The sequence below is a fragment of the Antedon mediterranea genome, chromosome 7, assembly GCF_964355755.1.
Source record: "Antedon mediterranea chromosome 7, ecAntMedi1.1, whole genome shotgun sequence".
NCBI lineage: Eukaryota > Metazoa > Echinodermata > Crinoidea > Comatulida > Antedonidae > Antedon > Antedon mediterranea.
The window spans coordinates 13,037,065-13,061,908 of record NC_092676.1 but is presented as its reverse complement, the minus strand read 5'-3'; positions in this window follow the sequence as shown (position 1 = coordinate 13,061,908).

The window sequence follows — 24,844 nt, the reverse complement described above, 5'->3', positions numbered from 1 at the left end:
TGTGTGAAAAGTATTATCGAAATGCTAAAAATGCTCTAAAACGGTTTCAAATGTGATTTTAAGCACTTTGATGTTTTTGTGTAACCAAGTTTCATCGAAATGCACAAAGTGGTCTAAAACGTCTCCAAATGCGATTTGAAGCTATTTTGTACACTTTGATGTTTTTGTGTGAAAAGTTTTATCGAAATGCTCAAAATGGTCTAAAACGGTTTCAAATGTGATTTGAAGCTATTTTGTACACTTTGATGTTTTTGTGTGAAAAGTTTTATCGAAATGCTCAAAATGCTCTAAAACGGTTTCAAATGTGATTTTAAGCACTTTGATGTTTTTGTGTAACCAAGTTTCATCGAAATGCACAAAATGGTCTAAAACGTCTCCAAATGCGATTTGGAGATATTCTAAACACTTTAGTCTTTTTATGTTAACAAATTTTTTCGAAATGCACAAAATGGTCTAAAACGTCTCTAAATGCGATTTGAAGATATTCTGTGCACTTTGATGTTTTTGTGTGAAAAGTTTTATCGACATGCTCAAAATGGTTTAAAATGATTTCAAACACGGTATTAAGCTATTTTGTGCAATTTGATGTTTTTGTGTGAAAAGTTTTATCGAAATGCACAAAATGGTCTAAAACATCTCTAAATGCGATTTGAAGCTATTTTGTGCACTTTGATGTTTTTTTGTAAAAAGTTTATCGAAATGCTCAAAACGCTCTAAAACGGTTTTAAATGTGATTTTAAGCACTTTGATGTTTTTGTGTAACCAAGTTTCATCGAAATGCACAAAATGGTCTAAAACGTCTCTAAATGCGATTTGAAGCTATTTTGTACACTTTGATGTTTTTGTGTGAAAAGTTTTATCGAAATGCACAAAATGGTCTAAAACCTCTCCAAATGCGATTTGAAGCTATTTTGTGCACTTTGGTTTTTTTGTGTGAAAAGTTTTATCGAAATGCTCAAAATGGTCTAAAACGGTTTCAAATGTGATTTTAAGCACTTTGATGTTTTTGTGTTACCAAGTTTCATCGAAATGCACAAAATGGTCTAAAACGTCTCCAAATGCGATTTGAAGCTATTTTGTACACTTTGATGTTTTTGTGTGAAAAGTATTATCGAAATGCTAAAAATGCTCTAAAACGGTTTCAAATGTGATTTTAAGCACTTTGATGTTTTTGTGTAACCAAGTTTCATCGAAATGCACAAAGTGGTCTAAAACGTCTCCAAATGCGATTTGAAGCTATTTTGTACACTTTGATGTTTTTGTGTGAAAAGTTTTATCGAAATGCTCAAAATGGTCTAAAACGGTTTCAAATGTGATTTGAAGCTATTTTGTACACTTTGATGTTTTTGTGTGAAAAGTTTTATCGAAATGCTCAAAATGCTCTAAAACGGTTTCAAATGTGATTTTAAGCACTTTGATGTTTTTGTGTAACCAAGTTTCATCGAAATGCACAAAATGGTCTAAAACGTCTCCAAATGCGATTTGGAGATATTCTAAACACTTTGGTCTTTTTATGTTAACAAATTTTTTCGAAATGCACAAAATGGTCTAAAACGTCTCTAAATGCGATTTGAAGATATTCTGTGCACTTTGATGTTTTTGTGTGAAAAGTTTTATCGACATGCTCAAAATGGTTTAAAATGATTTCAAACACGGTATTAAGCTATTTTGTGCAATTTGATGTTTTTGTGTGAAAAGTTTTATCGAAATGCACAAAATGGTCTAAAACATCTCTAAATGCGATTTGAAGCTATTTTGTGCACTTTGATGTTTTTTTGTAAAAAGTTTATCGAAATGCTCAAAACGCTCTAAAACGGTTTTAAATGTGATTTTAAGCACTTTGATGTTTTTGTGTAACCAAGTTTCATCGAAATGCACAAAATGGTCTAAAACGTATCTAAATGCGATTTGAAGCTATTTTGTACACTTTGATGTTTTTGTGTGAAAAGTTTTATCGAAATGCACAAAATGGTCTAAAACCTCTCCAAATGCGATTTGAAGCTATTTTGTGCACTTTGATTTTTTTGTGTGAAAAGTTTTATCGAAATGCTCAAAATGCTCTAAAACGGTTTCAAATGTGATTTTAAGCACTTTGATGTTTTTGTGTAACCAAGTTTCATCGAAATGCACAAAATGTGTCTAAAACGTCTCCAAATGCGATTTGAAGCAATTTTGTACACTTTGATGTTTTTGTGTGAAAAGTATTATCGAAATGTTAAAAATGCTCTAAAACGGTTTCAAATGTGATTTTAAGCACTTTGATGTTTTTGTGTAACCAAGTTTCATCGAAATGCACAAAATGGTCTAAAACGTCTCCAAATGCGATTTGAAGCTATTCTGTACACTTTGATGTTTTTGTGTGAAAAGTTTTATCGAAATGCTCAAAATGGTCTAAAACGGTTTCAAATGTGATTTGAAGCTATTTTGTACACTTTGATGTTTTTGTGTGAAAAGTTTTATCGAAATGCTCAAAATGCTCTAAAACGGTTTCAAATGTGATTTTAAGCACTTTGATGTTTTTGTGTAACCAAGTTTCATCGAAATGCACAAAATGGTCTAAAACGTCTCCAAATGCGATTTGGAGATATTCTAAACACTTTGGTCTTTTTATGTTAACAAATTTTTTCGAAATGCACAAAATGGTCTAAAACGTCTCTAAATGCGATTTGAAGATATTCTGTGCACTTTGATGTTTTTGTGTGAAAGGTTTTATCGACATGCTCAAAATGGTTTAAAACGATTTCAGACACGGTATTAAGATATTCTGTGCACTTTGATGTTTTTGTGTGAAAAGTTTTATCGAAATGCACAAAATGGTCTAAAACCTCTCTAAATGCGATTTGAAGCAATTTTGTACACTTTGATGTTTTTGTGTGAAAAGTTTTTTCGAAAAACACAAAATGGTCTAAAACGTCTCCAAATGCCATTTGGAGATAATCTAAACACTTTGGTCTTTTTATGTTAACAAATTTTTTCGAAATGCACAAAATGGTCTAAAACGTCTCTAAATGCGATTTGAAGATATTCTGGGCACTTTGATATTTTTGTGTGAAAAGTTTTATCGACATGCTCAAAATGGTTTAAAACGTTTTCAAACACAATATTAAGCTATTTTGTGCAATTTGATGTTTTTGTGTGAAAAGTTTTATCAAAATGCACAAAATGGTCTAAAACGTCTCTAAATGCGATTTGAAGCTATTTTGTACACTTTGATGTTTTTGTGTGAAAAGTTTTATCGAAATGCTCAAAATGCTCTAAAACGGTTTTAAATGTGATTTTAAGCACTTTGATGTTTTTGTGTAACCAAGTTCCATCGAAATGCACAAAATGGTTTAAAACGTCTCCAAATGCGATTTGGAGATATTCTAAACACTTTGGTCTTTTTATGTTAACAAATTTTTTCGAAATGCACAAAATAGTCTAAAACGTCTCCAAATGTGATTTGAAGCTATTTTGTGCACTCTGATTTATTTGTGTGAAAAGTTTTATCGAAACGCTCAAAATGGTCTAAAACGGTTTCAAATGTGATTTTAAGCACTTTGATGTTTTTGTGTAACCAAGTTTCATCGAAATGCACAAAATGGTCTAAAACGTCTCCAAATGCGATTTGAAGCTATTTTGTACACTTTGATGTTTTTGTGTGAAAAGTTTTATCGAAATGCTCAAAATGGTCTAAAACGGTTTCAAATGTGATTTGAAGCTATTTTGTACACTTTGATGTTTTTGTGTGAAAAGTTTTATCGAAATGCTCAAAATGCTCTAAAACGGTTTCAAATGTGATTTTAAGCACTTTGATGTTTTTGTGTAACCAAGTTTCATCGAAATGCACAAAATGGTCTAAAACGTCTCCAAATGCGATTTGAAGCTATTCTAAGCACTTTGGTGTTTTTATGTTAAAAAGTTTTTTCGAAATGCACAAAATGGTCTAAAACGTCTCCAAATGCGATTTGAAGCTATTCTGTGCACTTTTATGTTTTTGTGTGAAAAGTTTTATCGACATGCTCAAAATGGTCTAAAACGTTTTCAAACACGATATTAAGCTATTTTGTGCAATTTGATGTTTTTGTGTGAAAAGTTTTATCGAAACGCACAAAATGGTCTAAAACATCTCTGAATGCGATTTGAAGCTATTTTGTGCACTTTGATGTTTTTGTGTGAAAAGTTTTATCGAAATGCTCAAAATGCACTAAAACGGTTTTAAATTTGATTTTAAGCACTTTGATGTTTTTGTGTAACCAAGATTCATCGAAACGCACAAAATGGTCTAAAACGTCTCCAAATACGATTTGAAGCTATTTTGTACACTTTGATGTTTTTGTTTGAAAAGTTTATCGAAATGCTCAAAACGCTCTAAAACGGTTTTAAATGTGATTTTAAGCACTTTGATGTTTTTGTGTAACCAAGTGTCATCGAAATGCACAAAATGGTCTAAAACGTCTCCAAATGCGATTTGGAGATATTCTAAACACTTTGGTCTTTTTATGTTAACAAATTTTTTCGAAATGCACAAAATGCTCTAAAACATCTCTAAATGCGATTTGAAGCAATTTTCTACACTTTGATGTTTTTGTGTGAAAAGTTTTTCGAAAATCACAAAATGGTCTAAAACGTCTCCAAATGCGATTTGAAGGAATTTTGTACACTTTGATGTTTTTGTGTGAAAAGTTTTTTCGAAAAACACAAAATGGTCTAAAACGTCTCCAAATGCGATTTGGAGATATTCTAAACACTTTGGTCTTTTTATGTTAACAAATTTTTTCGAAATGCACAAAATGGTCTAAAACGTCTCTAAATGCGATTTGAAGATATTCTGTGCACTTTGATATTTTTGTGTGAAAAGTTTTATCGACATGCTCAAAATGGTTTAAAACGTTTTCAAACACGATATTAAGCTATTTTGTGCAATTTGATGTTTTTGTGTGAAAAGTTTTATCAAAATGCACAAAATGGTCTAAAACGTCTCTAAATACGATTTGAAGTTATTTTGTACACTTTGATGTTTTTGTGTGAAAAGTTTTATCGAAATGCACAAAATGGTCTAAAACCTCTCTAAATGCGATTTGAAGCTATTTTGTACACTTTGATGTTTTTGTGTGAAAAGTTTTATCGAAATGCTCAAAATGCTCTAAAACGGTTTTAAATGTGATTTTAAGCACTTTGATGTTTTTGTGTAACCAAGTTTCATCGAAATGCAAAAAATGGTCTAAAACGTCTCCAAATGTGATTTGAAGATATTCTAAACACTTTGGTCTTTTTATGTTAACACATTTTATCGAAATGCACAAAATGCTCTAAAACGTCTCCAAATGCAATTTGAAGCTATTCTGTTCACTTTTATGTTTTTGTGTGAAAAGTTTTATCGACATGCTCAAAATGGTCTAAAACGTTTTCAAACACGATATTAAGCTATTTTGTGCAATTTGATGTTTTTGTGTGAAAAGTTTTATCGAATTGCACAAAATGGTCTAAAACATCTCTAAATGCGATTTGAAGCTATTTTGTACACTTTGATGTTTTTGTGTGAAAAGTATTATCGAAATGCTAAAAATGCTCTAAAACGGTTTCAAATGTGATTTTAAGCACTTTGATGTTTTTGTGTAACCAAGTTTCATCGAAATGCACAAAATGGTCTAAAACGTCTCCAAATGCGATTTGAAGCTATTTTGTACACTTTGATGTTTTTGTGTGAAAAGTTTTATCGAAATGCTCAAAATGGTCTAAAACGGTTTCAAATGTGATTTGAAGCTATTTTGTACACTTTGATGTTTTTGTGTGAAAAGTTTTATCGAAATGCTCAAAATGCTCTAAAACGGTTTCAAATGTGATTTTAAGCACTTTGATGTTTTTGTGTAACCAAGTTTCATCGAAATGCACAAAATGGTCTAAAACGTCTCAAATTGCGATTTGGAGATATTCTAAACACTTTGGTCTTTTTATGTTAACAAATTTTTTCGAAATGCACAAAATGGTCTAAAACGTCTCTAAATGCGATTTGAAGATATTCTGTGCACTTTGATGTTTTTGTGTGAAAAGTTTTATCGACATGCTCAAAATGGTTTAAAATGATTTCAAACACGGTATTAAGCTATTTTGTGCAATTTGATGTTTTTGTGTGAAAAGTTTTATCGAAATGCTCAAAACGCTCTAAAACGGTTTTAAATGTGATTTTAAGCACTTTGATGTTTTTGTGTAACCAAGTTTCATCGAAAATGCACAAAATGGTCTAAAACGTCTCTAAATGCGATTTGAAGATATTCTGTGCACTTTGATATTTTTTTGTGAAAAGTTTTATCGACATGCTCAAAATGGTCTAAAACGTCTCCAAATGCGATTTGGAGATATTCTAAACACTTTGGTCTTTTTATGTTAACAAATTTTTTCGAAATGCACAAAATGGTCTAAAACGTCTCTAAATGCGATTTGAAGATATTCTGTGCACTTTGATGTTTTTGTGTGAAAAGTTTTATCGAAATGCACAAAATGGTCTAAAACCTCTCCAAATGCGATTTGAAGCTATTTTGTGCAGTTTGATTTTTTTGTGTGAAAAGTTTTATCGAAATGCTCAAAATGCTCTAAAACGGTTTCAAATGTGATTTTAAGCACTTTGATGTTTTTGTGTAACCAAGTTTCATCGAAATGCACAAAATGGTCTAAAACATCTCTAAATGCGATTTGAAGCTATTTTGTACACTTTGATGTTTTTGTGTGAAAAGTATTATCGAAATGCTAAAAATGCTCTAAAACGGTTTCAAATGTGATTTTAAGCACTTTGATGTTTTTGTGTAACCAAGTTTCATCGAAATGCACAAAATGGTCTAAAACGTCTCCAAATGCGATTTGAAGCTATTTTGTACACTTTGATGTTTTTGTGTGAAAAGTTTTATCGAAATGCTCAAAATGGTCTAAAATGGTTTCAAATGTGATTTGAAGCTATTTTGTACACTTTGATGTTTTTGTGTGAAAAGTTTTATCGAAATGCTCAAAATGCTCTAAAACGGTTTCAAATGTGATTTTAAGCACTTTGATGTTTTTGTGTAACCAAGTTTCATCGAAATGCAAAAAATGGTCTAAAACGTCTCCAAATGTGATTTGAAGATATTCTAAACACTTTGGTCTTTTTATGTTAACACATTTTATCGAAATGCACAAAATGCTCTAAAACGTCTCCAAATGCAATTTGAAGCTATTCTGTGCACTTTGATGTTTTTTGTGAAAAGTTTTATCGACATGCTCAAAATGGTTTAAAACGATTTAAAATGGTTTAAAACGATTTTGTGCAATTTGATGTTTTTGTGTGAAAAGTTTTATCGAAATGCACAAAATGGTCTAAAACGTCTCTAAATGCAATTTGAAGCTATTTTGTACACTTTGATGTTTTTGTGTGAAAAGTTTTATCGAAATGCACAAAATTGTCTAAAACCTCTCTAAATGCGATTTGAAGCTATTTTGTACACTTTGATGTTTTTGTGTGAAAAGTTTTATCGAAATGCTAAAAATGCTCTAAAACGGTTTTAAATGTGATTTTAAGCACTTTGATGTTTTTGTGTAACCAAGTTCCATCGAAATGCACAAAATGGTTTAAAACGTCTCCAAATGCGATTTGGAGATATTCTAAACACTTTGGTCTTTTTATGTTAACAATTTTTTTCGAAATGCACAAAATAGTCTAAAACGTCCCCAAATGCGATTTGAAGCTATTTTGTGCACTTTGATTTTTTTGTGTGAAAAGTTTTATCGAAATGCTCAAAATGGTCTAAAACGGTTTCAAATGTGATTTTAAGCACTTTGATGTTTTTGTGTAACCAAGTTTCATCGAAATGCACAAAATGGTCTAAAACGTCTCCGAATGCGATTTGAAGCTATTTTGTACACTTTGATGTTTTGTGTGAAAAGTATTATCGAAATGCTAAAAATGCTCTAAAACGGTTTCAAATGTGATTTTAAGCACTTTGATGTTTTTGTGTAACCAAGTTTCATCGAAATGCACAAAATGGTCTAAAACGTCTCCAAATGCGATTTGAAGCTATTTTGTACACTTTGATGTTTTTGTGTGAAAAGTTTTATCGAAATGCTCAAAATGGTCTAAAACGGTTTCAAATGTGATTTGAAGCTATTTTGTACACTTTGATGTTTTTGTTTGAAAAGTTTTATCGAAATGCTCAAAATGCTCTAAAACGGTTTCAAATGTGATTTTAAGCACTTTGATGTTTTTGTGTAACCAAGTTTCATCGAAATGCACAAAATGGTCTAAAACGTCTCCAAATGTGATTTGGAGATATTCTAAACACTTTGATGTTTTTGTGTGAAAAGTTTTATCGACATGCTCAAAATGGTTTAAAATGATTTCAAACACGGTATTAAGCTATTTTGTGCAATTTGATGTTTTTGTGTGAAAAGTTTTATCGAAATGCACAAAATGGTCTAAAACATCTCTAAATGCGATTTGAAGCTATTTTGTGCACTTTTATGTTTTTGTGTGAAAAGTATTATCGAAATGCTAAAAATGCTCTAAAACGCTTTCAAATGTGATTTTAAGCACTTTGATGTTTTTGTGTAACCAAGTTTCATCGAAATGCACAAAATGGTCTAAAACGTCTCCAAATGCGATTTGAAGCTATTTTGTACACTTTGATGTTTTTGTGTGAAAAGTTTTATCGAAATGCTCAATATGGTCTAAAACGGTTTCAAATGTGATTTGAAGCTATTTTGTACACTTTGATGTTTTTGTGTGAAAAGTATTATCGAAATGTTAAAAATGCTCTAAAACGGTTTCAAATGTGATTTTAAGCACTTTGATGTTTTTGTGTAACCAAGTTTCATCGAAATGCACAAAATGGTCTAAAACGTCTCCAAATGCGATTTGAAGCTATTCTGTACACTTTGATGTTTTTGTGTGAAAAGTTTTATCGAAATGCTCAAAATGGTCTAAAACGGTTTCAAATGTGATTTGAAGCTATTTTGTACACTTTGATGTTTTTGTGTGAAAAGTTTTATCGAAATGCTAAAAATGCTCTATAACGGTTTCAAATGTGATTTTAAGCACTTTGATGTTTTTGTGTAACCAAGTTTCATCGAAATGCACAAAATGGTCTAAAACGTCTCCAAATGCGATTTGAAGCTATTCTAAGCACTTTGGTGTTTTTATGTTAAAAAGTTTTTTCGAAATGCACAAAATGGTCTAAAACGTCTCCAAATGCGATTTGAAGCTATTCTGTGCACTTTTATGTTTTTGTGTGAAAAGTTTTATCGACATGCTCAAAATGGTCTAAAACGTTTTCAAACACGATATTAAGCTATTTTGTGCAATTTGATGTTTTTGTGTGAAAAGTTTTATCGAAACCCACAAAATGGTCTAAAACATCTCTAAATGCGATTTGAAGCTATTTTGTGCACTTTTATGTTTTTGTGTGAAAAGTTTTATCGACATGCTCAAAATGGTCTAAAACGTTTTCAAACACGATATTAAGCTATTTTGTGCACTTTGATGTTTTTGTGTGAAAAGTTTTATCGAAACGCACAAAATGGTCTAAAACATCTCTAAATGCGATTTGAAGCTATTTTGTGCACTTTGATGTTTTTGTGTGAAAAGTTTTATCGAAATACTCAAAATGCACTAAAACGGTTTTAAATGTGATTTTAAGCACTTTGATGTTTTTGTGTAACCAAGATTCATCGAAACGCACAAAATGGTCTAAAACGTCTCCAAATACGATTTGAAGCTATTTTGTACACTTTGATGTCTTTGTTTGAAAAGTTTATCGAAATGCTCAAAACGCTCTAAAACGGTTTTAAATGTGATTTTAAGCACTTTGATGTTTTTGTGTAACCAAGTTTCATCGAAATGCGCAAAATGGTCTAAAACGTCTCCAAATGCGATTTGGAGATATTCTAAACACTTTGGTCTTTTTATGTTAACAATTTTTTTCGAAATGCACAAAATGGTCTAAAACGTCTCTAAATGCGATTTGAAGATATTCTGTGCACTTTGATATTTTTGAGTGAAAAGTTTTATCGACATGCTCAAAATGGTTTAAAACGTTTTCAAACACGATATTAAGCTATTTTGTGAATTTTGATGTTTTTGTGTGAAAAGTTTTACCAAAATGCACAAAATGGTCTAAAACGTCTCCAAATGCGATTTGAAGCAATTTTGTACACTTTGATGTTTTTGTGTGAAAAGTTTTTTCGAAAAACACAAAATGGTCTAAAACGTCTCCAAATGCGATTTGGAGATATTCTAAACACTTTGGTCTTTTTATGTTAACAAATTTTTTCAAAATGCACAAAATGGTCTAAAACGTCTCTAAATGCGATTTGAAGATATTCTGTGCACTTTGATATTTTTGAGTGAAAAGTTTTATCGACATGCTCAAAATGGTTTAAAACGTTTTCAAACACGATATTAAGCTATTTTGTGCAATTTGATGTTTTTGTGTGAAAAGTTTTACCAAAATGCACAAAATGGTCTAAAACGTCTCCAAATGCGATTTGAAGCTATTCTGTGCACTTTGATATTTTTATGTGAAAAGTTTTATCGACATGCTCAAAATGGTTTAAAACGTTTTCAAACACGATATTAAGCTATTTTGTGCAATTTGATGTTTTTGTGTGAAAAGTTTTACCAAAATGCACAAAATGGTCTAAAACGTCTCTAAATGCGATTTGAAGTTATTTTGTACACTTTGATGTTTTTGTGTGAAAAGTTTGATCGAAATGCTCAAAATGCTCTAAAACGGTTTTAAATGTGATTTTAAGCACTTTGATGTTTTTGTGTAACCAAGTTCCATCGAAATGCACAAAATGGTCTAAAACGTCTCCAAATGCGATTTGAAGCTATTCTAAGCACTTTGGTGTTTTTATGTTAAAAAGTTTTTTCGAAATGCACAAAATGGTCTAAAACGTCTCCAAATGCGATTTGAAGCTATTCTGTGCACTTTTATGTTTTTGTGTGAAAAGTTTTATCGACATGCTCAAAATGGTCTAAAACGTTTTCAAACACGATATTAAGCTATTTTGTGCAATTTGATGTTTTTGTGTGAAAAGTTTTATCGAAACGCACAAAATGGTCTAAAACATCTCTAAATGCGATTTGAAGCTATTTTGTGCACTTTTATGTTTTTGTGTGAAAAGTTTTATCGACATGCTCAAAATGGTCTAAAACGTTTTCAAACACGATATTAAGCTATTTTGTGCAATTTGATGTTTTTGTGTGAAAAGTTTTATCGACATGCTCAAAATGGTTTAAAACGTTTTCAAACACGATATTAAGCTATTTTGTGCAATTTGATGTTTTTGTGTGAAAAGTTTTATCAAAATGCACAAAATGGTCTAAAACGTCTCTAAATACGATTTGAAGTTATTTTGTACACTTTGATGTTTTTGTGTGAAAAGTTTTATCGAAATGCACAAAATGGTCTAAAACCTCTCTAAATGCGATTTGAAGCTATTTTGTACACTTTGATGTTTTTGTGTGAAAAGTTTTATCGAAATGCTCAAAATGCTCTAAAACGGTTTTAAATGTGATTTTAAGCACTTTTATGTATTTGTGTAACCAAGTTTCATCGAAATGCCCAAAATGGTCTAAAACGTCTCTAAATGCGATTTGAAGATATTCTGTGCACTTTGATGTTTTTGTGTGAAAAGTTTTATCGACATGCTCAAATTGGTTTAAAACGATTTCAAACACGGTATTAAGCTTTTTTGTGCAATTTGATGTTTTTGTGTGAAAAATTTTATCGAAATGCACAAAATGTTCTAAAACATCTCTAAATGCGATTTGAAGCTATTTTGTGCACTTTGATGTTTTTGTGTGAAAAGTTTATCGAAATGCTCAAAATGGTAAAAACGGTTTTAAACACGATATTAAGCTATTTTGTGCAATTTGATGTTTTTGTGTGAAAAGTTTTATCGAAATGCACAAAATGGTCTAAAACGTCTCTAAATGCGATTTGAAGCTATTTTGTACACTTTGATGTTTTTGTGTGTAAAGTTTTATCGAAATGCACAAAATGGTCTAAAACCTCTCTAAATGCGATTTGAAGCTATTTTGTACACTTTGATGTTTTTGTGTGAAAAGTTTTATCGAAATGCTCAAAATGCTCTAAAACGGTTTTAAATGTGATTTTAAGCACTTTGATGTTTTTGTGTAACCAAGTTCCATCGAAATGCACAAAATGGTTTAAAACGTCTCCAAATGCGATTTGGAGATATTCTAAACACTTTGGTCTTTTTATGTTAACAAATTTTTTCGAAATGCACAAAATGGTCTAAAACGTCTCCAAATGCGATTTGGAGATATTCTAAACACTTTGATGTTTTTGTGTGAAAAGTTTTATCGACATGCTCAAAATGGTTTAAAATGATTTCAAACACGGTATTAAGCTATTTTGTGCAATTTGATGTTTTTGTGTGAAAAGTTTTATCGAAATGCACAAAATGGTCTAAAACATCTCTAAATGCGATTTGAAGCTATTTTGTGAACTTTTATGTTTTTGTGTGAAAAGTATTATCGAAATGCTAAAAATGCTCTAAAACGCTTTCAAATGTGATTTTAAGCACTTTGATGTTTTTGTGTAACCAAGTTTCATCGAAATGCACAAAATGGTCTAAAACGTCTCCAAATGCGATTTGAAGCTATTTTGTACACTTTGATGTTTTTGTGTGAAAAGTTTTATCGAAATGCTCAATATGGTCTAAAACGGTTTCAAATGTGATTTGAAGCTATTTTGTACACTTTGATGTTTTTGTGTGAAAAGTATTATCGAAATGTTAAAAATGCTCTAAAACGGTTTCAAATGTGATTTTAAGCACTTTGATGTTTTTGTGTAACCAAGTTTCATCGAAATGCACAAAATGGTCTAAAACGTCTCCAAATGCGATTTGAAGCTATTCTGTACACTTTGATGTTTTTGTGTGAAAAGTTTTATCGAAATGCTCAAAATGGTCTAAAACGGTTTCAAATGTGATTTGAAGCTATTTTGTACACTTTGATGTTTTTGTGTGAAAAGTTTTATCGAAATGCTAAAAATGCTCTATAACGGTTTCAAATGTGATTTTAAGCACTTTGATGTTTTTGTGTAACCAAGTTTCATCGAAATGCACAAAATGGTCTAAAACGTCTCCAAATGCGATTTGAAGCTATTCTAAGCACTTTGGTGTTTTTATGTTAAAAAGTTTTTTCGAAATGCACAAAATGGTCTAAAACGTCTCCAAATGCGATTTGAAGCTATTCTGTGCACTTTTATGTTTTTGTGTGAAAAGTTTTATCGACATGCTCAAAATGGTCTAAAACGTTTTCAAACACGATATTAAGCTATTTTGTGCAATTTGATGTTTTTGTGTGAAAAGTTTTATCGAAACGCACAAAATGGTCTAAAACATCTCTAAATGCGATTTGAAGCTATTTTGTGCACTTTTATGTTTTTGTGTGAAAAGTTTTATCGACATGCTCAAAATGGTCTAAAACGTTTTCAAACACGATATTAAGCTATTTTGTGCAATTTGATGTTTTTGTGTGAAAAGTTTTATCGAAACGCACAAAATGGTCTAAAACATCTCTAAATGCGATTTGAAGCTATTTTGTGCACTTTGATGTTTTTGTGTGAAAAGTTTTATCGAAATGCTCAAAATGCACTAAAACGGTTTTAAATGTGATTTTAAGCACTTTGATGTTTTTGTGTAACCAAGATTTATCGAAACGCACAAAATGGTCTAAAACGTCTCCAAATACGATTTGAAGCTATTTTGTACACTTTGATGTCTTTGTTTGAAAAGTTTATCGAAATGCTCAAAACGCTCTAAAACGGTTTTAAATGTGATTTTAAGCACTTTGATGTTTTTGTGTAACCAAGTTTCATCGAAATGCGCAAAATGGTCTAAAACGTCTCCAAATGCGATTTGGAGATATTCTAAACACTTTGGTCTTTTTATGTTAACAATTTTTTTCGAAATGCACAAAATGGTCTAAAACGTCTCTAAATGCGATTTGAAGATATTCTGTGCACTTTGATATTTTTGAGTGAAAAGTTTTATCGACATGCTCAAAATGGTTTAAAACGTTTTCAAACACGATATTAAGCTATTTTGTGCAATTTGATGTTTTTGTGTGAAAAGTTTTACCAAAATGCACAAAATGGTCTAAAACGTCTCCAAATGCGATTTGAAGCTATTCTGTGCACTTTGATATTTTTATGTGAAAAGTTTTATCGAAAAACACAAAATGGTCTAAAACGTCTCCAAATGCGATTTGGAGATATTCTAAACACTTTGGTCTTTTTATGTTAACAAATTTTTTCAAAATGCACAAAATGGTCTAAAACGTCTCTAAATGCGATTTGAAGATATTCTGTGCACTTTGATATTTTTGAGTGAAAAGTTTTATCGACATGCTCAAAATGGTTTAAAACGTTTTCAAACACGATATTAAGCTATTTTGTGCAATTTGATGTTTTTGTGTGAAAAGTTTTACCAAAATGCACAAAATGGTCTAAAACGTCTCCAAATGCGATTTGAAGCTATTCTGTGCACTTTGATATTTTTATGTGAAAAGTTTTATCGACATGCTCAAAATGGTTTAAAACGTTTTCAAACACGATATTAAGCTATTTTGTGCAATTTGATGTTTTTGTGTGAAAAGTTTTACCAAAATGCACAAAATGGTCTAAAACGTCTCTAAATGCGATTTGAAGTTATTTTGTACACTTTGATGTTTTTGTGTGAAAAGTTTGATCGAAATGCTCAAAATGCTCTAAAACGGTTTTAAATGTGATTTTAAGCACTTTGATGTTTTTGTGTAACCAAGTTCCATCGAAATGCACAAAATGGTCTAAAACGTCTCCAAATGCGATTTGAAGCTATTCTAAGCACTTTGGTGTTTTTATGTTAAAAAGTTTTTTCGAAATGCACAAAATGGTCTAAAACGTCTCCAAATGCGATTTGAAGCTATTCTGTGCACTTTTATGTTTTTGTGTGAAAAGTTTTATCGACATGCTCAAAATGGTCTAAAACGTTTTCAAACACGATATTAAGCTATTTTGTGCAATTTGATGTTTTTGTGTGAAAAGTTTTATCGAAACGCACAAAATGGTCTAAAACATCTCTAAATGCGATTTGAAGCTATTTTGTGCACTTTTATGTTTTTGTGTGAAAAGTTTTATCGACATGCTCAAAATGGTCTAAAACGTTTTCAAACACGATATTAAGCTATTTTGTGCAATTTGATGTTTTTGTGTGAAAAGTTTTATCGAAACGCACAAAATGGTCTAAAACATCTCTAAATGCGATTTGAAGCTATTTTGTGCACTTTGATGTTTTTGTGTGAAAAGTTTTATCGAAATGCTCAAAATGCACTAAAACGGTTTTAAATGTGATTTTAAGCACTTTGATGTTTTTGTGTAACCAAGATTCATCGAAACGCACAAAATGGTCTAAAACGTCTCCAAATACGATTTGAAGCTATTTTGTACACTTTGATGTTTTTGTTTGAAAAGTTTATCGAAATGCTCAAAACGCTCTAAAACGGTTTTAAATGTGATTTTAAGCACTTTGATGTTTTTGTGTAACCAAGTTTCATCGAAATGCGCAAAATGGTCTAAAACGTCTCCAAATGCGATTTGGAGATATTCTAAACACTTTGGTCTTTTTATGTTAACAATTTTTTTTGAAATGCACAAAATGGTCTAAAACGTCTCTAAATGCGATTTGAAGATATTCTGTGCACTTTGATATTTTTGAGTGAAAAGTTTTATCGACATGCTCAAAATGGTTTAAAACGTTTTCAAACACGATATTAAGCTATTTTGTGAATTTTGATGTTTTTGTGTGAAAAGTTTTACCAAAATGCACAAAATGGTCTAAAACGTCTCCAAATGCGATTTGAAGCAATTTTGTACACTTTGATGTTTTTGTGTGAAAAGTTTTTTCGAAAAACACAAAATGGTCTAAAACGTCTCCAAATGCGATTTGGAGATATTCTAAACACTTTGGTCTTTTTATGTTAACAAATTTTTTCAAAATGCACAAAATGGTCTAAAACGTCTCTAAATGCGATTTGAAGATATTCTGTGCACTTTGATATTTTTGAGTGAAAAGTTTTATCGACATGCTCAAAATGGTTTAAAACGTTTTCAAACACGATATTAAGCTATTTTGTGCAATTTGATGTTTTTGTGTGAAAAGTTTTACCAAAATGCACAAAATGGTCTAAAACGTCTCCAAATGCGATTTGAAGCTATTCTGTGCACTTTGATATTTTTATGTGAAAAGTTTTATCGACATGCTCAAAATGGTTTAAAACGTTTTCAAACACGATATTAAGCTATTTTGTGCAATTTGATGTTTTTGTGTGAAAAGTTTTACCAAAATGCACAAAATGGTCTAAAACGTCTCTAAATGCGATTTGAAGTTATTTTGTACACTTTGATGTTTTTGTGTGAAAAGTTTGATCGAAATGCTCAAAATGCTCTAAAACGGTTTTAAATGTGATTTTAAGCACTTTGATGTTTTTGTGTAACCAAGTTCCATCGAAATGCACAAAATGGTTTAAAACGTCTCCAAATGCGATTTGGAGATATTCTAAACACTTTGGTCTTTTTATGTTAACAAATTTTTTCGAAATGCACAAAATAGTCTAAAACGTCTCCAAATGCGATTTGAAGCTATTTTGTGCACTTTGATTTTTTTGTGTGAAAAGTTTTATCGAAATGCTCAAAATGCTCTAAAACGTCTCCAAATGCGATTTGAAGCCATTTTGTACACTTTGATGTTTTTGTGTGAAAAGTTTTATCGAAATGCTCAAAATGGTCTAAAACGGTTTCAAATGTTATTTGAAGCTATTTTGTACACTTTGATGTTTTTGTGTGAAAAGTTTTATCGACATGCTCAAATGGTTTAAAACGATTTCAAACACGGTATTAAGCTATTGTGTGCAATTTGATGTTTTTGTGTGAAAAGTTTTTTCGAAATGCACAAAATGGTCTAAAACATCTCTAAATGCGATTTGAAGCTATTTTGTGCACTTTGATGTTTTTGTGTGAAAAGTTTATCGAAATGCTCAAAACGCTCTAAAACGGTTTTAAATGTGATTTTAAGCACTTTGATGTTTTTATGTAACCAAGTTTCATCGAAATGCACAAAATGGTCTAAAACGTCTCCAAATGCGATTTGGAGATATTCTAAACACTTTGGTCTTTTTATGTTAACAAATTTTTTCGAAATGCACAAAATGGTCTAAAACGTCTCTAAATGCGATTTGAAGATATTCTGTGCACTTTGATATTTTTGTGTGAAAAGTTTTATCGACATGCTCAAAATGGTTTAAAACGTTTTCAAACACGATATTAAGCTATTTTGTGCAATTTGATGTTTTTGTGTAACCAAGTTTCATCGAAATGCACAAAATGGTCTAAAACGTCTCCAAATGCGATTTGAAGCTATTTTGTACACTTTGATGTTTTTGTGTGAAAAGTATTATCGAAATGCTAAAAATGCTCTAAAACGGTTTCAAATGTGATTTTAAGCACTTTGATGTTTTTGTGTAACCAAGTTCCATCGAAATGCACAAAATGGTTTAAAACGTCTCCAAATGCGATTTGGAGATATTCTAAACACTTTGGTCTTTTTATGTTAACAAATTTTTTCGAAATGCACAAAATAGTCTAAAACGTCTCCAAATGCGATTTGAAGCTATTTTGTACACTTTGATGTTTTTGTGTGAAAAGTATTATCGAAATGCTAAAAATGCTCTAAAACGGTTTCAAATGTGATTTTAAGCACTTTGATGTTTTTGTGTGAAAAGTATTATCGAAATGTTAAAAATGCTCTAAAACGGTTTCAAATGTGATTTTAAGCACTTTGATGTTTTTGTGTAACCAAGTTTCATCGAAATGCACAAAATGGTCTAAAACGTCTCCAAATGCGATTTGAAGCTATTCTGTACACTTTGATGTTTTTGTGTAACCAAGTTTCATCGAAATGCACAAAATGGTCTAAAACGTCTCCAAATGCGAATTGAAGCTATTTTGTACACTTTGATGTTTTTGTGTGAAAAGTTTTATCGAAATGCTCAAAATGGTCTAAAACGGTTTCAAATGTGATTTGAAGCTATTTTGTACACTTTGATGTTTTTGTGTGAAAAGTTTTATCGAAATGCTCAAAATGCTCTAAAACGGTTTCAAATGTGATTTTAAGCACTTTGATGTTTTTGTGTAACCAAGTTTCATCGAAATGCACAAAATGGTCTAAAACGTCTCCAAATGCGATTTGGAGATATTCTAAACACTTTGGTCTTTTTATGTTAACAAATTTTTTCGAAATGCACAAAATGGTCTAAAACGTCTCTAAATGCGATTTGAAGATATTCTGTGCACTTTGATGTTTTTGTGTGAAAAGTTTTATCGACATGCTCAAAATGGTTTAAAATGATTTCAAACACGGTATTAAGCTATTTTGTGCAATTTGATGTTTTTGTGTGAAAAGTTTTATCGAAATGCACAAAATGGTCTAAAACGTCTCTAAATGCGATTTGAAGCTATTTTGTGCACTTTGATGTTTTTGTGTAAAAAGTTTATCGAAATGCTCAAAACGCTCTAAAACGGTTTTAAATGTGATTTTAAGCACTTTGATGCACAAAATGGTCTAAAACGTCTCCAAATGCGATTTGAAGCTATTTTGTACACTTTGATGTTTTTGTGTGAAAAGTATTATCGAAATGCTCAAAATGCTCTAAAACGCTTTCAAATGTAATTTTAAGCACTTTGATGTTTTTGTGTAACCAAGTTTCATCGAAATGCACAAAATGGTCTAAAACGTCTCCAAATGCGATTTGAAGCTATTTTGTACACTTTGATGTTTTTGTGTGAAAAGTTTTATCGAAATGCACAAAATGGTCTAAAACCTCTCTAAATGCGATTTGAAGCTATTTTGTACACTTTGATGTTTTTGTGTGAAAAGTTTTATCGACATGCTCAAAATGGTTTAAAACGATTTCAAACACGGTATTAAGCTATTTTGTGCAATTTGATGTTTTTGTGTGAAAAGTTTTATCGAAATGCACAAAATGGTCTAAAACATCTCTAAATGCGATTTGAAGCTATTTTGTGCACTTTGATGTTTTTGTGTGAAAAGTTTATCGAAATGCTCAAAACGCTCTAAAACGGTTTTAAATGTGATTTTAAGCACTTTGATGTTTTTGTGTAACCAAGTTTCATCGAAATGCACAAAATGGTCTAAAACGTCTCCAAATGCGATTTGGAGATATTCTAAACGCTTTGGTCTTTTTATGTTAACCAATTTTTTCGAAATGCACAAAATGGTCTAAAACGTCTCTAAATGCGATTTGAAGATATTCTGTGCGCTTTGATATTTTTGTGTGAAAAGTTTTATCGACATGCTCAAAATGGTTTAAAACGTTTTCAAACACGATATTAAGCTATTTTGTGCAATTTGATGTTTTTGTGTGAAAAGTTTTATCGAAATGCACAAAATGGTCTAAAACCTCTCTAAATGCGATTTGAAGCTATTTTGTACACTTTGATGTTTTTGTGTGAAAAGTTTTATCGAAATGCTCAAAATGGTTTAAAACGTCTCCAAATGCGATTTGAAGCTATTCTGTGCACTTTGATGTTTTTTTGTGAAAAGTTTTATCGACATGCTCAAAATGGTTTAAAACGATTTCAAACACGGTATTAAGCTATTTTGTGCAATTTGATGTTTTTGTGTGAAAAGTTTTATCGAAATGCACAAAATGGTCTAAAACGTCTCTAAATGCGATTTGAAGCTATTTTGTACACTTTGATGTTTTTGTGTGAAAAGTTTTATCGAAATGCACAAAATGGTCTAAAACCTCTCTAAATGCGATTTGAAGCTATTTTGTACACTTTGATGTTTTTGTGTGAAAAGTTTTATCGAAATGCTCAAAATGCTCTAAAACGGTTTTAAATGTGATTTTAAGCACTTTGATGTTTTTGTGTAACCAAGTTCCATCGAAATGCACAAAATGGTTTAAAACGTCTCCAAATGCGATTTGGAGATATTCTAAACACTTTGGTCTTTTTATGTTAACAAATTTTTTCAAAATGCACAAATAGTCTAAAACGTCTCCAAATGCGATTTGAAGCTATTTTGTGCACTTTGATTTTTTTGTGTGAAAAGTTTTATCGAAATGCTCAAAATGGTCTAAAACGGTTTCAAATGTGATTTTAAGCACTTTGATGTTTTTGTGTAACCAAGTTTCATCGAAATGCACAAAATGGTCTAAAACGTCTCCAAATGCGATTTGAAGCTATTTTGTACACTTTGATGTTTTTGTGTGAAAAGTATTATCGAAATGCTAAAAATGCTCTAAAACGGTTTCAAATGTGATTTTAAGCACTTTGATGTTTTTGTGTAACCAAGTTTCATCGAAATGCACAAAATGGTCTAAAACGTCTCCAAATGCGATTTGGAGATATTCTAAACACTTTGGTCTTTTTATGTTAACAAATTTTTTCGAAATGCACAAAATGGTCTAAAACGTCTCTAAATGCGATTTGAAGCTATTTTGTACACTTTGATGTTTTTGTGTGAAAAGTTTTATCGAAATGCTCAAAATGCTCTAAAACGGTTTCAAATGTGATTTTAAGCACTTTGATGTTTTTGTGTAACCAAGTTTCATCGAAATGCAAAAAATGGTCTAAAACGTCTCCAAATGTGATTTGAAGATATTCTAAACACTTTGATGTTTTTTGTGAAAAGTTTTATCGAAATGCTCAAAATGGTTTAAAACGATTTAAAATGGTTTAAAACGATTTTGTGCAATTTGATGTTTTTGTGTGAAAAGTTTTATCGAAATGCACAAAATGGTCTAAAACGTCTCTAAATGCAATTTGAAGGTATTTTGTACACTTTGATGTTTTTGTGTGAGAAGTTTTATCGAAATGCACAAAATTGTCTAAAACCTCTCTAAATGCGATTTGAAGCTATTTTGTACACTTTGATGTTTTTGTGTGAAAAGTTTTATCGAAATGCTAAAAATACTCTAAAACAGTTTTAAATGTGATTTTAAGCACTTTGATGTTTTTGTGTAACCAAGTTTCATCGAAATGCAAAAAATGGTCTAAAACGTCTCTAAATGCGATTTGAAGCTATTTTGTACACTTTGATGTTTTTGTGTGAAAAGTTTTATCGAAATGCTCAAAATGCTCTAAAACGGTTTCAAATGTGATTTTAAGGACTTTGATGTTTTTGTGTAACCAAGTTTCATCGAAATGCAAAAAATGGTCTAAAACGTCTCCAAATGTGATTTGAAGATATTCTAAACACTTTGGTCTTTTTATGTTAACACATTTTATCGAAATGCACAAAATGCTCTAAAACGTCTCCAAATGCAATTTGAAGCTATTCTGTGCACTTTGATGTTTTTTGTGAAAAGTTTTATCGACATGCTCAAAATGGTTTAAAACGATTTAAAATGGTTTAAAACGATTTTGTGCAATTTGATGTTTTTGTGTGAAAAGTTTTATCGAAATGCACAAAATGGTCTAAAACGTCTCTAAATGCAATTTGAAGCTATTTTGTACACTTTGATGTTTTTGTGTGAAAAGTTTTATCGAAATGCACAAAATTGTCTAAAACCTCTCTAAATGCGATTTGAAGCTATTTTGTACACTTTGATGTTTTTGTGTGAAAAGTTTTATCGAAATGCTAAAAATGCTCTAAAACGGTTTTAAATGTGATTTTAAGCACTTTGATGTTTTTGTGTAACCAAGTTTCATCGAAATGCACAAAATGGTCTAAAACGTCTCCAAATGCGATTTGAAGCTATTTTGTACACTTTGATGTTTTTGTGTGAAAAGTTTTATCGAAATGCTCAAAATGGTCTAAAACGGTTTCAAATGTGATTTGAAGCTATTTTGTACACTTTGATGTTTTTGTGTGAAAAGTTTTATCGAAATGCTCAAAATGCTCTAAAACGGTTTCAAATGTGATTTTAAGCACTTTGATGTTTTTGTGTAACCAATTTTCATCGAAATGCACAAAATGGTCTAAAACGTCTCCAAATGCGATTTGGAGATATTCTAAACACTTTGGTCTTTTTATGTTAACAAATTTTTTCGAAATGCACAAAATGGTCTAAAACGTCTCTAAATGCGATTTGAAGATATTCTGTGCACTTTGATGTTTTTGTGTGAAAAGTTTTATCGACATGCTCAAAATGGTTTAAAATGATTTCAAACACGGTATTAAGCTATTTTGTGCAATTTGATGTTTTTGTGTGAAAAGTTTTATCGAAATGCACAAAATGGTCTAAAACATCCCTAAATGCGATTTGAAGCTATTTTGTGCACTTTGATGTTTTTGTGTAAAAAGTTTATCGAAATGCTCAAAACGCTCTAAAACGGTTTTAAATGTGATTTTAAGCACTTTGATGTTTTTGTGTAACCAAGTTTCATCGAAATGCACAAAATGGTCTAAAACGTCTCTAAATGCGATTTGAAGCTATTTTGTACACTTTGATGTTTTTGTGTGAAAAGTTTTATCGAAATGCACAAAATGGTCTAAAACCTCTCCAAATGCGATTTGAAGCTATTTTGTGCACTTTGATTTTTTTGTGTGAAAAGTTTTATCGAAATGCTCAAAATGCTCTAAAACGGTTTCAAATGTGATTTTAAGCACTTTGATGTTTTTGTGTAACCAAGTTTCATCGAAATGCACAAAATGGTCTAAAACGTCTCCAAATGCGATTTGAAGCTATTTTGTACACTTTGATGTTTTTGTGTGAAAAGTATTATCGAAATGTTAAAAATGCTCTAAAACGGTTTCAAATGTGATTTTAAGCACTTTGATGTTTTTGTGTAACCAAGTTTCATCGAAATGCACAAAATGGTCTAAAACGTCTCCAAATACGATTTGAAGCTATTCTGTACACTTTGATGTTTTTGTGTGAAAAGTTTTATCGAAATGCTCAAAATGGTCTAAAACGGTTTCAAATGTGATTTGAAGCTATTTTGTACACTTTGATGTTTTTGTGTGAAAAGTTTTATCGAAATGCTCAAAATGCTCTAAAACGGTTTCAAATGTGATTTTAAGCACTTTGATGTTTTTGTGTAACCAAGTTTCATCGAAATGCACAAAATGGTCTAAAACGTCTCCAAATGCGATTTGGAGATATTCTAAACACTTTGGTCTTTTTATGTTAACAAATTTTTTCGAAATGCACAAAATGGTCTAAAACGTCTCTAAATGCGATTTGAAGATATTCTGTGCACTTTGATGTTTTTGTGTGAAAAGTTTTATCGACATGCTCAAAATGGTTTAAAACGATTTCAGACACGGTATTAAGATATTCTGTGCACTTTGATGTTTTTGTGTGAAAAGTTTTATCGAAATGCACAAAATGGTCTAAAACCTCTCTAAATGCGATTTGAAGCAATTTTGTACACTTTGATGTTTTTGTGTGAAAAGTTTTTTCGAAAAACACAAAATGGTCTAAAACGTCTCCAAATGCGATTTGGAGATAATCTAAACACTTTGGTCTTTTTATGTTAACAAATTTTTTCGAAATGCACAAAATGGTCTAAAACGTCTCTAAATGCGATTTGAAGATATTCTGGGCACTTTGATATTTTTGTGTGAAAAGTTTTATCGACATGCTCAAAATGGTTTAAAACGTTTTCAAACACAATATTAAGCTATTTTGTGCAATTTGATGTTTTTGTGTGAAAAGTTTTATCAAAATGCACAAAATGGTCTAAAACGTCTCTAAATGCGATTTGAAGCTATTTTGTACACTTTGATGTTTTTGTGTGAAAAGTTTTATCGAAATGCTCAAAATGCTCTAAAACGGTTTTAAATGTGATTTTAAGCACTTTGATGTTTTTGTGTAACCAAGTTCCATCGAAATGCACAAAATGGTTTAAAACGTCTCCAAATGCGATTTGGAGATATTCTAAACACTTTGGTCTTTTTATGTTAACAAATTTTTTCGAAATGCACAAAATAGTCTAAAACGTCTCCAAATGCGATTTGAAGCTATTTTGTGCACTCTGATTTATTTGTGTTAAAAGTTTTATCGAAACGCTCAAAATGGTCTAAAACGGTTTCAAATGTGATTTTAAGCACTTTGATGTTTTTGTGTAACCAAGTTTCATCGAAATGCACAAAATGGTCTAAAACGTCTCCAAATGCGATTTGAAGCTATTTTGTACACTTTGATGTTTTTGTGTGAAAAGTTTTATCGAAATGCTCAAAATGGTCTAAAACGGTTTCAAATGTGATTTGAAGCTATTTTGTAAACTTTGATGTTTTTGTGTGAAAAGTTTTATCGAAATGCTCAAAATGCTCTAAAACGGTTTCAAATGTGATTTTAAGCACTTTGATGTTTTTGTGTAACCAAGTTTCATCGAAATGCACAAAATGGTCTAAAACGTCTCCAAATGCGATTTGAAGCTATTCTAAGCACTTTGGTGTTTTTATGTTAAAAAGTTTTTTTCGAAATGCACAAAATGGTTTAAAACGTCTCCAAATGCGATTTGAAGCTATTCTGTGCACTTTTATGTTTTTGTGTGAAAAGTTTTATCGACATGCTCAAAATGGTCTAAAACGTTTTCAAACACGATATTAAGCTATTTTGTGCAATTTCATGTTTTTGTGTGAAAAGTTTTATCGAAACGCACAAAATGGTCTAAAACATCTCTAAATGCGATTTGAAGCTATTTTGTGCACTTTGATGTTTTTGTGTGAAAAGTTTTATCGAAATGCTCAAAATGCACTAAAACGGTTTTAAATTTGATTTTAAGCACTTTGATGTTTTTGTGTAACCAAGATTCATCGAAACGCACAAAATGGTCTAAAACGTCTCCAAATACGA